The sequence below is a fragment of the Antechinus flavipes genome, chromosome 4 (genome assembly GCF_016432865.1).
Source record: "Antechinus flavipes isolate AdamAnt ecotype Samford, QLD, Australia chromosome 4, AdamAnt_v2, whole genome shotgun sequence".
Classification (NCBI taxonomy): Eukaryota; Metazoa; Chordata; class Mammalia; order Dasyuromorphia; family Dasyuridae; genus Antechinus; species Antechinus flavipes.
Window position 1 is genome coordinate 349,943,956 of NC_067401.1, and position 15,592 is coordinate 349,959,547.

Sequence of the window (15,592 nt, forward strand, 5' to 3'; positions counted from 1 at the left end):
ATAGAGCACCAGCCCTGAAGTCAGGAGGACCTGGGTACAAATCTGATCTCAGACACTTAACACTTCCTAGCTGCGTAACCCTGGGCAAATCACTTAAACCCAATTACCTCAGGAAAAAAAAAAATCTAACTTGATCCATTAGGTTTCCATGAATTTATCAGTCTTTGTAGATAATCACCCTTTTTTTCTTCATTGAAATTATTTCCTTTTATAACTTCAGAATTTTATTCTTCAAACTTTCCCATACCTCCTTGGCTAAATTTTTCTATAGAATTTTAGGCCATAGGTTTGAGGCAGTGTGGCACAGTGGAAAGTGATAAATTTGGACTTAGAAGATCTCATCTCTAATCTGTCTGACCAAGTAAAATAAACTCTGGGCTTTATCTGTAATTTCATGGCAGTAGACTAAATGATCTGGCCCAGGAACTATTCCTATTCAGTTGGTCTGATTATAATATTGCTTTTGTTTCTGTATATAGTTCTCCACATAAATGACCCCCAACATGTTTTTTCACTGGTTTATGGATTTCTTTGGATGAGTATAAATTATTTATTAAGTTTTATTGACTTGTTTTGTTCTTATGTCACAAACATTTCCAGATCATCCCCACTCTTTTTGCATTTTCTTATAACAAATCAATTAAGCAAAATTAACAATATAATGACCTTATCTGAAAGTGCATGTAGTATTACACATCTGTAACATCCCTCAAACTTCCTAAAGTATGTTTAATTAACAGAAATCTATTTTCTTGCCTTCCAAAGCCCCCCAAAAAGAAAAAAAGGAAAAACATGTTCCTTATAACGAATATATATTGCTGAGAAAAACAAATTCCTTCATTGCCTCTAAGCAAAAATAAAAATTCACATTCTTTTTTCAGATACTAGTATCTTAAATTAATTCCCCCAATATATTTCTCATCTGAAGCCATTGATCTTGATAAGCAATGAGGAGGAAAACACCATCTATATTCCTAAGGTCTTCAGTTTCTTGCTTAAGATATTTAAGGACACTGATATACTGGACAGTATCTAGAGGAAGATAATCATGTGATAAAGGGCTCTAAAATAATGCCATACATAGATCAGTTAAAGGAAGTGGTAACATTTGGCTTGAAGAAAAGACTTTGAGAGACATGCATCTGTCTTTAATTATTTCAAAGGTTGATATATGTCTTCAAAAGTTGAAGACAGATTAGGCTTCTTCTACTTGACCCCCAAAGTATAGAAATAGGAACAATGACTAAAAGTGGCAAAGAAGTATATTCAGATTTAAGAAAAAAATTCCAAACATTTAGAACAAAAATTAGTTGTTCCAATTGTTGTCCCAAAAAAGGTTGTCCCAAAAGATGGTGAGTTCTCTCTCAAGAAGGGTAGATAACTAATGATAGCTAGCATTTATAGCACTTAGAGATTTACAAAGTGTTTTTACAATGTTACCTCATCTGATCCTCACAACCTTGAGAGGTAGGTGCTGTTATTATCTCCATTTTATAATTGAAGATACTGAAGTAGACAGGGTTAAAAGACTTGCCCAAAATTACATAGCTAAGAATTGTCTGATGCTGAGGCTACATTTGAACTCAGGTCTTACTGATCCATATTCTGTGTTTTATCTATTGCACTACCTAGCTGCCTCTATTTGTCCAGATTTTTTTTGTTTGTTTGTTTTTTGTTTTTTTTGTAGTGGAGATTTTTGTTCATGTAGCAGCCAGACTAGCTGCCTCCAAAATCACTTCTATGAATAATAATGCCTTGTCTAGGCATCTCTCAGGATATCCACTAACTTCTTGCTTGTCCTTTAACCAGGCACCTTCCCTTCTTCTAGAGGGATATAACTTCCAAGAAAGGAAACCCACTGTACTCTGCCCATCAGGTCTCATCTTTAGAGTATCGTGTTCATTTCTATGCACCCTAGTTGAAGAAGGGCATTGAGCAGAGAGTGTCCAGATACGTAAGCATGATGTTTAAGTTCTTATATAAGAGAATCTTTTGAAGGTATTTGGCTGGTTTGGCCTATAGTTAAGACTCAGAAAGGACAAGATATCTGTCAAGTATTTCAGGAATTTTGTGGAAGATTTTAGACTTGTTCTATTGGCATTCTCTGGCCCACAGTTCTCTACTTTGTTCACAAAAATAGCATGAGAATAAGAATCTGTCAAAACCTTTGTTAAAATATTTAACATGTATTGGTCTACCTGCCATCTAGGGGAGGGGTTGGCTCATTATGTCTTCATCTAAAAATCTATTATGAGAAAATCTCATGTCTAGATTCCCACAGATGTATATAAGGATTCCCAGATCCCGCAAAAGCACTCAAGATAATGGATATATAAAGTACAAGAAGACCTTTATTAAACCTCACAGAAAATACAAAAGACCCTCAGGAGTCAATAAATAATGTAGAAAAAAGACTCTAAGAAGCTCACAATCAAAACAATTCTCTTTCTTCTCTAATAGGTCCTATTTTGTACGAGCCCTCAAAGTCCTTTCAGTTTTACAAAACTATCCTGTCATTTTCATCCACCTAAGATTCTTCCCATCAAAATCATACTATCTGATTAATTCAATGTAGTAACATGAATCTATACTACTTTATAACTTGTATGTACATAGCTGTTTACACATGTCTCCCCCATTAGAAGGTGAGCTCCTTGAGAGCAGGAAATACTCTTGCCTTTCTTTGTATCCCCAGAACTGGACACAGTGCCTGCAACAGAGTAAGTGCATAATAAATACTTGTTGATTGAGTACCATATACAAGTCCCCTACTCTTCCATATTACAATTCTTGTCCCTTATTCTGTTCCTCCTGGGACTGGAACCACAGATGCTGAAATCTTTCTCTGAAGCATGCTTCTTAGGAAGTTTCTCTTCTCTCAATAGAAGTCTAGATTCTTAAACTCTTGACCCTGAGATTATCTTTAAAGTCACCAATGAGATGGGCATTGCCCAAGAAATCCCTCTCCTGCTAGATTACTACTTGGTAGTCATTCCTCAGGGAGTCTCACCACATAATTCAACGATTGCCCTCAACAAGACTGCCATGTGGTTACAAGACTTTTGCCTTTTCTAGGGTGAGACCAGCAAGTGACTACTGCCAAGGAACTATTCTTTTGGCCCACAAGGGCAAGCATGTGCTCTACCTTTGCTATATGTCTCTCCAGCAACTCTGAAAGCAACATAGTACAATGCAAAGATCATTGAACTTAAAATCACAGGACCTGAGTTTGAATCGTGACCACCTTGGCAAGCAGCAAAATTCCTTTGGGCTCAGTTTCATCATCTATAAAATAAAGTTAGTTGGGCTCCTTAATCTCTAAAGTCCCTTTTAGTTTTAAAGCTAAGATCCTCATTACACGCTGCCAAAATTCCAGCTGCTACTCGGTTTTTTGGCATAAAGGCTTATACATCTGGGGCTGAAGTAAAGTGGACTCCTGGTGTCCAAGATTTTTCTTCTCAGGCACATCATGTCATAATATGCCTCATGCCTCTTCTCCAAAACATCCACTAACATCTTGAGCACTCTTAGTTCTGCTGTAGTCTTAGGTCTCTCCAGAAGAAAGAAAGAAAAAAAAGGAGAACTTTGGTCAAGTCCTCAATGAAAATTCACTTTCAAAGACTGGTTATACTGAACAACTTACTCCATCATAACTCATTTTTTGTCGATATAAAGTCTTTACCAATATGTCCAAGCCAACAAGTTTTATTAGTAAAACCAATGAATGTTTCTTTGTTAACCTCTATGAGAAGATACAATTAAAATTTGATGAGCTGACCTTCTGATAACCTCACCAAGGTGATAAGAAAATGTAAACTCAAACCTTTATAAAATGAATTAAAAAAAAAATAGCTAAGCAATAGTTAAGTGTATAATTTTGATCAACAAAATTCTCTTTAGATTAATGTTTTAAAAGGTCTTTAAAAAATCACTTTGAAGGGTTTAAAGACAGCTAGGTGGAAAAGTGGATAGGACACCAGATTGGAAGTCAGGAAAACTCCTGAGTTCAAATCTGACTCAGAAACTTATTAACTATGTAACCCTGGGACAGGTCACTTAACCCTGTCCGCCTTAGTTTCCTCATCTAGAAAATAAGCTAGAGAAGGAAATGGGAAACGACTACAGTATTTTTTTCCTCAAAAAAATCCAAATGGGGTCATGAAGAATGAGACACAACTATTTTGGTTTTTGTTTTTAAGTAGGAAGTATTTATTTAACAAAGAAGCTACTTTCTTCAAAGAATCTCTCTACTTGTGAGAAGTTCTCTTCCTATTGAGAGCCCTTTCATGTTGCTAGTAATTCTGACAGATGTAAAAAGACATGTTGAGAGGGAATCATTTTTAGCTTTCATGGCACCATGACAAATTCAATGGCAAATTCATCTACAAATACTTATATTTGGTCATCAAAACAAAAATTATAAAAATTCACATTTTTATAACATTTTAGAAATGGGAAAAAAAACCCTGTTTCCTCTTTGTGACAGTCATTTCAATATTTAGAAGTAATAACCCTCTCTCCAAGTAGTTTACTAACAAATTCTTGTCAACTAAATTTTATGTAAGACAATATCAGTATCAATTTGGAACTCACCAAATAAGAGAAGTCCCTTCTCTTTTACCATGTCACTGGTTTTCATTTCAGTTCACTTTGATGAGCCTCTATTAAGTGACTGCTGTATGCCTAGGCACTGTCCTCGGTGCTGGGAGTAAAAAGAAGTATGGGAATCAAAAAATCCTGAATTTAAATTCTACCTCAAACACAAGCTGTGTGACCTAAGTCAATTGATCCCTTTAATCCTTAGCTTTTTATTTTTTTAAATATTTTTAGGTTTAAATTATTTTTTCTGATTATACATGTCTATTAATTTTGTAATACAAATTTCTTTATGAAACAACTATGTTTAAAGTGAGTTTCCTCTTATGGCAGAAGCCAAATGAAAATATCTAAGGTAGGAAGGAGGGAGAAAGGAAGAGAAAGAGGCAGGATTGGAAAAAAGGAGAGAGAGATGGAGGGGGGGAAGGGAGGGAGGGAGAGGGAGGAAGGGAAAGAAAGAAAGAGAGAGAGAAAGAAGGAGGGAGGGAGGGAAGGAGAGAGATTTATTCAGTACTTCCTACCCATTGAGCACTAAGGTAGACCATGGGGATTTTTTTTTAATATTATTTCATTGCTCTATTTGTGGGGGTTTTGTTGTTTCAAGATACTGAAGTAGTTTGCCAATTCTTTCTCCAAATCATTTTACAGATGAGCAACTGAGGCAAACAGGATCACACCGAGGTTTGATTTGAACTGAAGTTTTCCTGATTCCAGGTCTTCTATCCCTGGTACCTCCTGTCTCCACTTGGGGATATTGCTGTAATTCATCGAATTTTTTAAAAGATCCATTGACATTACAGTGATGTCTTGATTAGCATGTGAATTGGATTTCAGTGAGGCACAAAGTGTGTCAAACTCTCTCTTCCAGGATCATTAAAGTGAGGCAGGTCATGGCATTGAGTGCAGGAGATGACCATGGCAAGTTCTAAGCACTCCACAGCATCTTTGATAGTTCTCATCTGACCATTTCAGCAAGAGAAATCTTCATATGCTTGGGGTAGAATCTATACTTATAACTAATTTTATTTTATAGACGATGAAACTGAGCCCAAAGGGATTTTGCTGCTTGCCAAGGTGGTCCCGATTCAAACTCAGGTCCTGTGATTTTAAGTTCAATGATCTTTGCATTGTACTATGTTGCTTTCAGAGTTACTGGAGAGACATATAGCAAAGGTAGAGCACATGCTTGCCCTTGTGGGCCAAAAGAATAGTTCCTTGGCAGTAGTCACTTGCTGGTCCCACTCACTCCTTCTCTCTCTCTCTTTCCCTATCTCCCTCCCTCCCCTCCTCCATCTCTCTCTCCCTCTCTCTCTCTCCTTTTTTTCCAACCCTGCCTCTTTCTTTTCCTTTCTCCCTCCTTCCTACCTTAGAGATTTTCATTTGGCTTCTGCCATAAGAGGAAACTCACTTTAAACATAGTTGTTTCATAAAGAAAGTTATATTACAAAATTAATATACATGTATAATCAGAAAAAATAAAATAATTTAAACCTAAGCAATTTTGCTTGCAACATACAAACCCACTAACCTTGTCAGTTACTCAATCTGGTTTATCCTATCTGCCAAAACCGTTTTTTGTTGTTTACTGGTGTGTAGCAGCTACACAGGCCACAGCTTCTTGGAGCCACAGGTAAGAATTCAGTGACAAGGGGAGCTCAGCAAACCTTCACACCATACGTACTGGTCTTCCTTGAACATATCATCTACTCCTAGGAGAGTATTCTTGAGGGTCCAAATTAAAAAAAAAAATCCCAACAATGCTTCTCAAAAGAAATTTACATTCTAATGGAGAGAGAACAAATATAGAGTAAATAAATATGAAGAGAATACAAATTCAAGAGTTTGAGAGGATACCAGCAACTGGGGAATCAGAAACTTTTATTTATTTGAATTGCATCTGGAAGAAAGGAATTCCATAAAACGGAGGTGGAAAAGATGTGCATTTCGTTCCTGGGGAACAACCAGCACAAAAATAGAGACGCGTGACAGAGATGGCCAGTTTAGTTTGAACATAGAGCACGAGGGGGCTAGTAATGTCCAATGAGTCTGGAAAAATAGGTTGGGGTCAGGTGGCAAAGAGCTATAATAATAGGAAGGGACTTTCCCAGCTTCAAAACTATGAGATACCAGGAATTCGAGATTTCTAAAAACATAATGCCCTAAAAAAGTTTCCCAGATTAGAAATTTCATTTTCATATTAACTAATAAGTTGAGGGAAACCGTACACTAAAGCTAAAGAAATTCGTTTCACTCTCATGACTACTTTTCGGCAATATCGGCTGATTTTATCGTTCTTTTCTGCTTTTCACAGGAACGTCCTACATTTCCTTCAAGAAAGCACAATTTCCCTTTAATTTTATCCCGAGTAACTCAGGAGAACAGTTTCTTTAAAAGTCAGCGCACTTAATTTTTGTACACACACCTACAACCGAAATGATTTGATAAGTACTAAGTACAGAATAGAGTGTGGTTCTACTTAGGGCTTTTTACGTTCTACTCTGGAAAGAAAAAGAACAAAAAAGGAGGGTGGAGGGTCGGGATTTCGCTGATTTCTCACTTGGTTCGTTTCTCCTTAATGAACTTTATTTCAGGGAATTTGGAACGACAGAAAACAATTAAACCGAAAAGCCTGTAGCTTCTGGGAAGCGCTGGGAAGTACTCCCTCTTGTGTTAATTTACCCAGCAGTTGAGAGTCCGCCCGACATCCCGGGACTGAAACCAAGTCCCGTCGAAAACAATGGCCCCTCCACCTTCCCCCGGGAGACACGATCTCTAGACGCCAGAAACAAGAGGTCGGAGCAACCCAGAGGTGCAGGGCCACTTTCACGACACTGTCACGTAAGAGTGACATACGTCTCAAAGTTCTCCAAAACATCACGAGCCGCGGTAGCAGTCGAACTAAAGGCGGCTCGGATTAGAGAGCAATTTTGCTTGCAACTAGAATAAGAGCGCACGAGCAAAGACCATAGGCGCGGAAGGACCTAAGGTTCCTCGCGACCTTTGGAAAGACAGCCAACAACCAATCAATGAGTTTCTGAGGATTCCTCCGCTGGCGGGCGCCCTCCTGCAGCAGCAGGTGGCGACCCCAGGAACGTTCCTTTTCTCCGCCGACCCGCCCGACTGGGAAGGCAAAAACCCACCCCACCCCCCGCTTCCTTTCCCAGGATGCTCTGCGGCTGAACTCCAACCTTCTCCCCTCCCTCGCTCTGCGCCCGCCTCCCTCCGTGACCCCATCCCTCCACGTCTGTCCTCCACCCCCCCCCACCCGTCACTGGGCCGACTGGGCGGCCGCTCCGGGCTTCTCAGTTTGGGCTCCGTGGGGGGGGGGGGCTGGGAGCTAGGTGAATCCTAAGCCGCCGCAGCCTGAGCTAGCCCCTGTTAAAGGCTGCTGCCGCCGCTAGCCGTCTCCTCCCCGCCCCGCCCCCAAACCGGGAGCGGCAAGGTGAGGGCGGGCGACCCACCCGCGTGTAGCTGGACGCGAAGGCGACTGGTCGGCAGCCTCATCCTCCGGGTGAGTGAACCCAGCCAGAACGAGACTAGAGGAGGGAGGGGGCGGGCCCGGCTCGGTCGCCGCGGATCGGAGCCGGGGCGGGGCCGGAGGGGCTGGGGGCGGAGCCGTCCGGCGGGAGGAGCGGGAAGACGAGGAAGGGAAGGGGGGGGTGACGGAGCCTCATTTCCTCCTCCAGCGCCATTTTGTAGCAGCGAGACCCGCAAATAAAGGGGAGAGCCAGTCTCTGCGGCGGGAGAAGGAGGAGGAGCCGTCGCTGGGGCCGAGGGCACCCAGGAGGCTTGGGGTGGTGGGGTCGCCCGAGCCTGGCCCCCCGCCGCTCCGTCCGTCTGCCCGTACGCAAAGAGTAGGCTACGGGATCGGTCTATGTGACAAGCCGGCGGCGGCAGCGGCGGCCTCGGCGTGGAGAGGTAAGTGCGGGACTCGGGGCCGCCACCTCGCCCGCTGTGGGCCCCGGAGCGACCGTATCCCTCCTGACGCCCCCCTCGCCCCACCCGGCTAAGCCTAGTCCGTCAGGCCGCCCCTCTGGAGTTGAGGCCGCAGGCGGGAGGGGTTCGAGGAGCGGGGGCCTGTGGGGCCGCCGACTCCGTTAACTGCTTCGCCTCCTTTGAAGCGGGGACGCGGACGCCGCCGCCCGAGGCCATTTTAGCCTCTCCTCTGCCCTCTCCTCCCGATGTCTGCGAAAGAACGGACGAATCGCTGGCCCGAAGGCGCGGGAGCGGGGTCGCCGCAGGGGCCGGCGCACGGAGCTCCAGCTGCCCACCGGCCGGGGCTCCAAAATGCCCCACACTCTTAGCCCGCTCCAGCCTCGTTCGGTCGGATTCTGGTTGTCTGGGGTTAAAAGAAAAAAAAAAAAAAAAACTACGCAAAAAAAAAAAAAAATGAACGTTTAGGTTTTTCCCAGGGCGACTAAATTTAGATTTATTCTAATAAAAAATAGCTTTGGGGAGCACTAATGGACTTCTCTTTGCCCTCCCCCTCCTAGGAGTTACTCAAGCCTAAAGCTAGAATGGGCTTTAATCCTTGGAAATAATAAACAAAGTAGCTTTAAAGAAGTATTAATTTGTTTACGGCTTGAAACTTCTTAAGGTCCCATGCCTCCTTCCTCTCCCCTGTCTTTTTTAAATGAGGGTCGTTTTATATAAACAATTTGGGCGAAGGAAAAGTAGGTGTAAGAGTGTCTTGATTTCTGATACTTTTTAATATACTTGGTCTTACAAAAAAAAAAAAATCTATTAAACTTCCAAGTAATGTTAGTTGCATTGTGGTTTTGAGTTCTGTGTACTACATCTTCTTAAACTGATTAAAAGTAATGTTTAAATTATTTGGTTATTAGACAGCCCAGCCTTTTAAACTGTGGGTCGAAACTCCATGTAAAGTTATCTAACTGAATGTGAGGTCGAAAAATTGGGATTTATTATCAGTAAATGTTTGACTTGTATATTTATTTTACATACTTGTAAATCCCGGGGTCATAAAATTTTCTCGGGTGAAAAGAGGGTCTCGAGTAGAAAAAGTTTTAAAAAGCCTTGCTACAGAGGATAAATGAAAATCATAGGATAGCTCCGCCCTCCAAGTCTCTTTTCTCCTCTCTTAAATTCCCAGCCCCTGTAGTGATAAATTAAGCATTTTCTGAATGGTGGAGTGTTTATTAGCAACATGTGAATAGTTTTGAGAAAAATGTTCTTTAGATTGTGTTCTCTGTAGTGCTTTTCAAGTAGCTGGTTTAGGAAACACTATTTGAATTTGGTTTTGAAAGACCTGATTTTGAATTTTGGCTCTGTTACTTGTCCTTGAAAAAGTCACTTAATTTCTCTGGGCCTTACTGTCTTGAAAATGAGAATATCAGGCTAGTTTTCTAATTTTTTAGTTTTTTGAGTGGTACAGTTTATGAAAATGGTTTACTGTGGTCCCATTTCAAGTAGTAGGAAAGACCCATTCTATTTCCTTTCACTTTTTTTCAAAAAATATTTTTCAAGTATTTTATGTAATGTTTTGACTGATTGGGGGAGAAACTAGTTTCATGTGGTTTTTGCAAAGTATTTTCATAAGATTAGCTTTATCCTCAACCCAGTGGTCCCCATTTTTCCCAAATGAGGAAACTGAAGCTTACAAGATGCTTTGGCTATTGATTTTACCCAAGGTTGCACAATTGTGATAATAGTAGAATCATAACTATGATGTTTTCTATCTTCAAGTTCAGTATTTTTTTTTTTTACTATTTCAGGATACCTCCAGTATAGAATTTAGTCCACAGATTTTAGACTTGGAAGAGATATGAAAGACGAATCAAACTTCATTTGGAAAACTGAGGCCAAAATAAAAAAGTGAATTAGAAACAGTACAGTATAGAACCCAATTCTTATGATGTTGCTGCAATGTAAAGGTTAAAATGAGGGAATATTGCTTATTTCAGAATAATACTTTTACATGTTATTTTCATCATCCTATGTTTTATTCGGATGAACGAGGTAACAGAATAAGCCTTGTTCACCCTGTTCACTGATACAGAAACTGGGGGAGTCTGAGCAAATTTTTCTACATGCCCAGCACTGTGATGAATACTTCAAAAATATTATCTGATCTTCAAAACAACTTGTGAAATAGATGCTATTATATTTCCATTATAAAATTGACAAAACTGAGGTAGAAAGGTCATGCCTCCAGTGTCTTGAGACAAGTTTTAAACTCTGGTCTAGCCAACTTTTAAGTCAGTACCATTGTGCCACCTAGTCTCTATCATCATTGATTCATCATCATATCATAGTTGAGCAATTGATCGTCTCTTCAATCTAATATTTAAACCATGCCCTACTCTCAATATGTTTAAATGACAATCATTTGTGGGTGCAGTAATGTCTAAAAAATATGTAGTAGCCCTGGGATTAAAAGATCATCCTGGTTCAGGCTTCCATCACTTATACTAAGTATTATTCATTGCCTCTTAATAAGTCTCCCTGAAACCGGGCAAATCCTTTTCCAATCCAAATTTCACACAGGTACAAAAAATAGTCTTCCTGAAACAAAGACTTGAGCTGTCAATATCCTGCTTAAGAATCCCTTTTGGCTAAAATGCATTCTTCACACATTGGCATTTAAAACACTTTGTAGTCTGGCACTAATTTACCTTAACATGACTCCCTTTCATGCGCTCTTTGTTCCAACCAAACTGGCCTTCACTGTTCCTTGAACTCAGCATTCCATTCCCTGCTTCCAGATCTTTGTACAAACTCCCATGTTCCTGGAATGCATTTTCTTCTTTCTTCTCTGAAAATCCTTAACTTTCTAATAGGTGAATTTCTAGTGCTGCCTCCCTTAAGAAAACTTTTCCTGATTCTCCTCCCCCCACCCCCCAATTATTTTCCTTCCTCGAATTATATAATACGTGTGTACATGTATTCTTCCATTAAAATGTAATCTCCTTAAGAACATTAAGCTTTATGGAGCATTTTAAATATTTGCAAATATTTTTATGCATATTTGTCTAATTTGATCCTTACAAAAGCTCTATAAAGTTGATACAAGAATATCCTCCTGTTGCACATATGGAAATTGAGGAATGTATTGAAGGTTTTAGTAGCGATCATAGTTAAAAACTATCAAAAGTATGTCTTGAACCCAGGTCTTTGAGCATCAACTCCACTACTTCTGTCTATTACACTGCATTACTTGTGGAAAAGGCCCATTTTTATTTTTGTTTTTGTATTCTCTTGTCTTTTACATATGTTATACTTAAATGCTGTTGAATGAATATATGATAACAGAATCATTGGCCAGTAGGATTCATTAGCATTAATTTTAGTTGTGGTTTTGGTTTTTGTTTGTTTTTTAACTTTACAAGTTGAATTTGAAAAGATCTATAGGTTCGTAGATTGAGCTGAATTACCTTTGAGGTAATGTATTCTCAACTCTCTCATTTTACAAATGAGGAAATTGAAGGCGGCCCATATGGATTAAGTGATTTACCTGAGATCATTTAGGCAAGATGATAACCGAAATGAGGATTTAGTTGCTTTGACTTGAAATGCAATGTTTAGTGTTCTTTCTATTCTATCTTTCTACTTCATTATTTTGCCTTGGTATATACCAAACTGGATTTTTATGGTTCTTATTTAGGAAAAAAACCCAGAATAGTATATTAAAGCATTAACACTTCCAGTTAAGCGTCTCTCTGTCCCAGGCATTATACCATATGAACCTCAAAGCAACATTTTTGTTATTCCTATTTTATCATTGAGGAAACTGACAAGTGAATTACTCAGGGTCATATAGCTAGGAAATGTCTGGTTCTTGATTTGAACTGGGGTCTTTCCAACTTCAGCCCCAGTGCTCTATCCATTGTCACCCAGCTTCCTCCAACTGAAACTGCCTTAAAATATGTTAAATATTCAAATTTCTTTTCTCTTAGATTTCACTTTAGAGCAGTATGTGAAGAGCCTTAGAGAATAGGAGGTACTGTTTTCAGTAATTTCTCAGAAATTTCAGTTTGATAATAGAAAAACTTTCTAATTTAAGTTTATCCTTTTTGTTGTTGTTGAAGCAAGTTTTCTATGTGAACCAGTACTATAACTTTTAAAATTTTGCATCTAGAGGAGGAATATAAGTTGTGCTTGTCTTAAAGTTATGTCTGTGATAACAGGTGTATATATTTTTATGTTTTTGCATCCTTCAACTTTGTACTCTGCGCAGGGTTCCACAGTTGACCCTTAGCGCTCTCTTGTCAAGTATAATATATATTTTTTTGGTTTTTGGTTGTGGGGTTTTTTGTTTTTGTTTTTGCTAAGGCAATTGGGGTTAAGTGACTTGCCCGGGTCACACATTTAGGAAGTGTTAAGTGTCTGAGAGCAGATTTGAACTCGGGTCCTTCTGGCTTCAGGGCTGGTGCTCTATTCACTGTACCATCTAGCTTCCCCAGTATTATTATATTATTATTAAAAGTAGTAACATCCTTTAGAATTGAAAAAAGTTCTAAAAGTTGCACATTTTCCTTTGAGTCTCCTAATATGAAATCTTCTAATGGTTATATAAATATGTCCATAGCATATTTTAATTATCTTTTATTAATGAGCATTTTAATTTGAAAAATGAAAATTACAGTGGATTACTTTCCAAATTTCGTGAGATACAGGATCGGCTTCAGTCATGCAATCTTTAATAATTCATTTACCTTGGGTCTCTGGCTTCCTTCTTACTCAAACTCAACTAAATTGAATAGCCACTAGCCAGGTTTATTATAATGGAAAGTGCTTTAAAAATTGGACTTGATGAGAAAACCATGTAAATACCTTCCCATTCTCAAATTTTGAGATTTTATGTAGTCAGTCAATCTATTATAATCATCAAATGTATTAAGCACTTTCTCTGTGAGGCACTATATATATTAGGTGATAGGAATATAAAGACAAAAATGAAACAGACCTTTGTTTTCAGGGAGTGGTAGCCCTAAAAGTAAAGAAAAGGACAGCTATGAGAGATGTTATGGAGGTAAAAATGGCAAGGTTTGGTCACTGGTTATTTCTATGGAAAGAGGGATAGTGGTAAAGTTAGGAGCTTTTGAAATTAAAAGGAGGGTTCTTGGTGCCTTTGATAGAATTAGGAAAAGTCCATTCTAAGTACTTCAAAGGGAAAGAAATTGAGTTCTGTTTTTTTTAACATGTATTTGAGCTGTCTCCTGAGCATCAGCTTAAAAATGCCTGTTGGCATTTGGTATAGAACCAGGACTATCTAGAGGTGATAGCAAAATTCATGGGAATTCATGAAGTCACCATATAAGATTTAGCGAACAGAAGAGGGCCAAGACAGCCTTGTGGAGGTACACCTACGTTGAATCTTAGGAGGGGCTGGCATATCCATCTACATATCGATGTTGGCTTCCAGTTAAAAGGCAGTCCTACTCCAAAGTATTATCAGATGGCTAGCAACTAAGAAAAATTCACTTTTTAAAGCAGCTTCATCTTTTTTGTTCACTGACTCCCATCCACCAGTTTTGTACTTCCATTCTCTTCTTATCCTCAGCACCTACTTAATACTGTACCTGGTTCATAGTGGGTGTTTAATGAACATTTATAAATTTATTGATTCTGTTTCATCCAATTACACCATCTTTCTCTTCCCTACACTTCTCAAAAGGATATATAATCTGTACCTAACATCTTTTCATCCTTTATTACCTACTACATCTTCATGCCACCTGTACTAAAACTGTTTTCTCTGATTACAAGTTACTTCTTAATCATTTCATCTTCTTTGTACCATTTGATACTGTTTTGACACTCAGCTTTGGCCAAAATATGACATACTTTTCTATTAAGTTATCATTGCTTTCTTCTTGACCCTTAAATTGAGTGTTCTTTAAGATTATTCTTGACCATTTCTTTATACTATACCTCTTGTATAGTACTGTACAATATTCTGTACTATACTTTGGGGATCTTAATCCCTTCTATAGCTTCTACCATGAATTCTAATCAGCTTAGTTCCAACCCTGATATCACACTCTTGACTTAGTTCTCAAGGTGCTTATAGAATATCTCCTGGATGCCCTGTCAGAACCTCAAACTCGATATATGCAAAACTGAGCTCATCATATTTTCCCAAAAACTTGCTCCTTCTTCAGACTTAATTATTTCTGTCTATGGTACTATCATTCACAGTTTCCAACAATCAAAATCATGAAATTAACTCCACTTTTTCCCCTTATTTGACTTTTATCTAGTCAGTTGATTTTACCTGGCCAGAGCAACTATTTCTCCCCTCCTGTCTTTCAACATGCAACACTCTGGTTCAAGCCTACTTTACAAGCATTTAGACCTGAAGTGTCAAACACAAAGCCCTCATTACTCTCAACTTTAACTACTGTTACCCAAATCAGATTAAAATATAATTGGGAAATATTTTACAAAATAAATAAAATGCAATAAAAATAGGTAAATGTCAATATGTAATTTTCTAAGTAGTATGAATCAGTAATTATTAAGCAATTGTTCTGTTGGAATCCTTACAAAGTGTTAACTCATTAGAGTTGATAGAGACAATAATTATCTAATTTAGCATGGTCCAGTATGATTGATTTGATCCTACAAGGAGATGTTATGGGTCAGAACTTGAAACAAGGTACTAAGTGGAATTGAGGAGACAATGTTTAAATCTAGAGAGTTAGGCCTCTAAGAAAACTAACCGGGCCCAAGGAAAGAGATAAGATATAAATGTTTGGATTTTATTAGCTGGCTGTATTTGGAGTGATTATTACTCTGAATTGAAACTAAGGCTGCCTTCAGAAAACCTCCCCAAGAAACCTACTCCCAGAGAGAACCATCTTATATTATAAAAAAGAAAAAGAACACCACATTGTTCTATGCCAGAGAGTGTTCTAAGTTATGAAAATACAAAAAGGCAGATGACAGTTTCTCTTAGGAAATGTATAAACCTAATAAAATAGCCTTTTTCATAATTATGTAGCCCACAAAGGTCCTTACATATAGTTTAACA

At 38.8% G+C, this 15,592-nt stretch overlaps 1 protein-coding gene across 3 annotated transcripts in view; it reads left to right on the forward strand.

Moving 5' to 3' along the window:
• Window positions 1–6,385: 6,385 nt before the first annotated feature.
• The window catches only part of WTAP (WT1 associated protein), a 34,176-nt gene continuing 24,969 nt past the window's right edge, over window positions 6,386–15,592 (forward strand). Inside the window, exons 1-2 of one of the 3 annotated variants that reach the window (XM_051998034.1) lie at window positions 6,387–8,107; window positions 8,283–8,514. The gene's annotated coding sequence lies outside the window, so the exon portion shown is untranslated. Of the gene's footprint in view, window positions 8,108–8,242; window positions 8,515–15,592 lie in introns of those variants that run through there. The other 2 variants (XM_051998036.1, XM_051998035.1) reach the window with 2 other exon arrangements.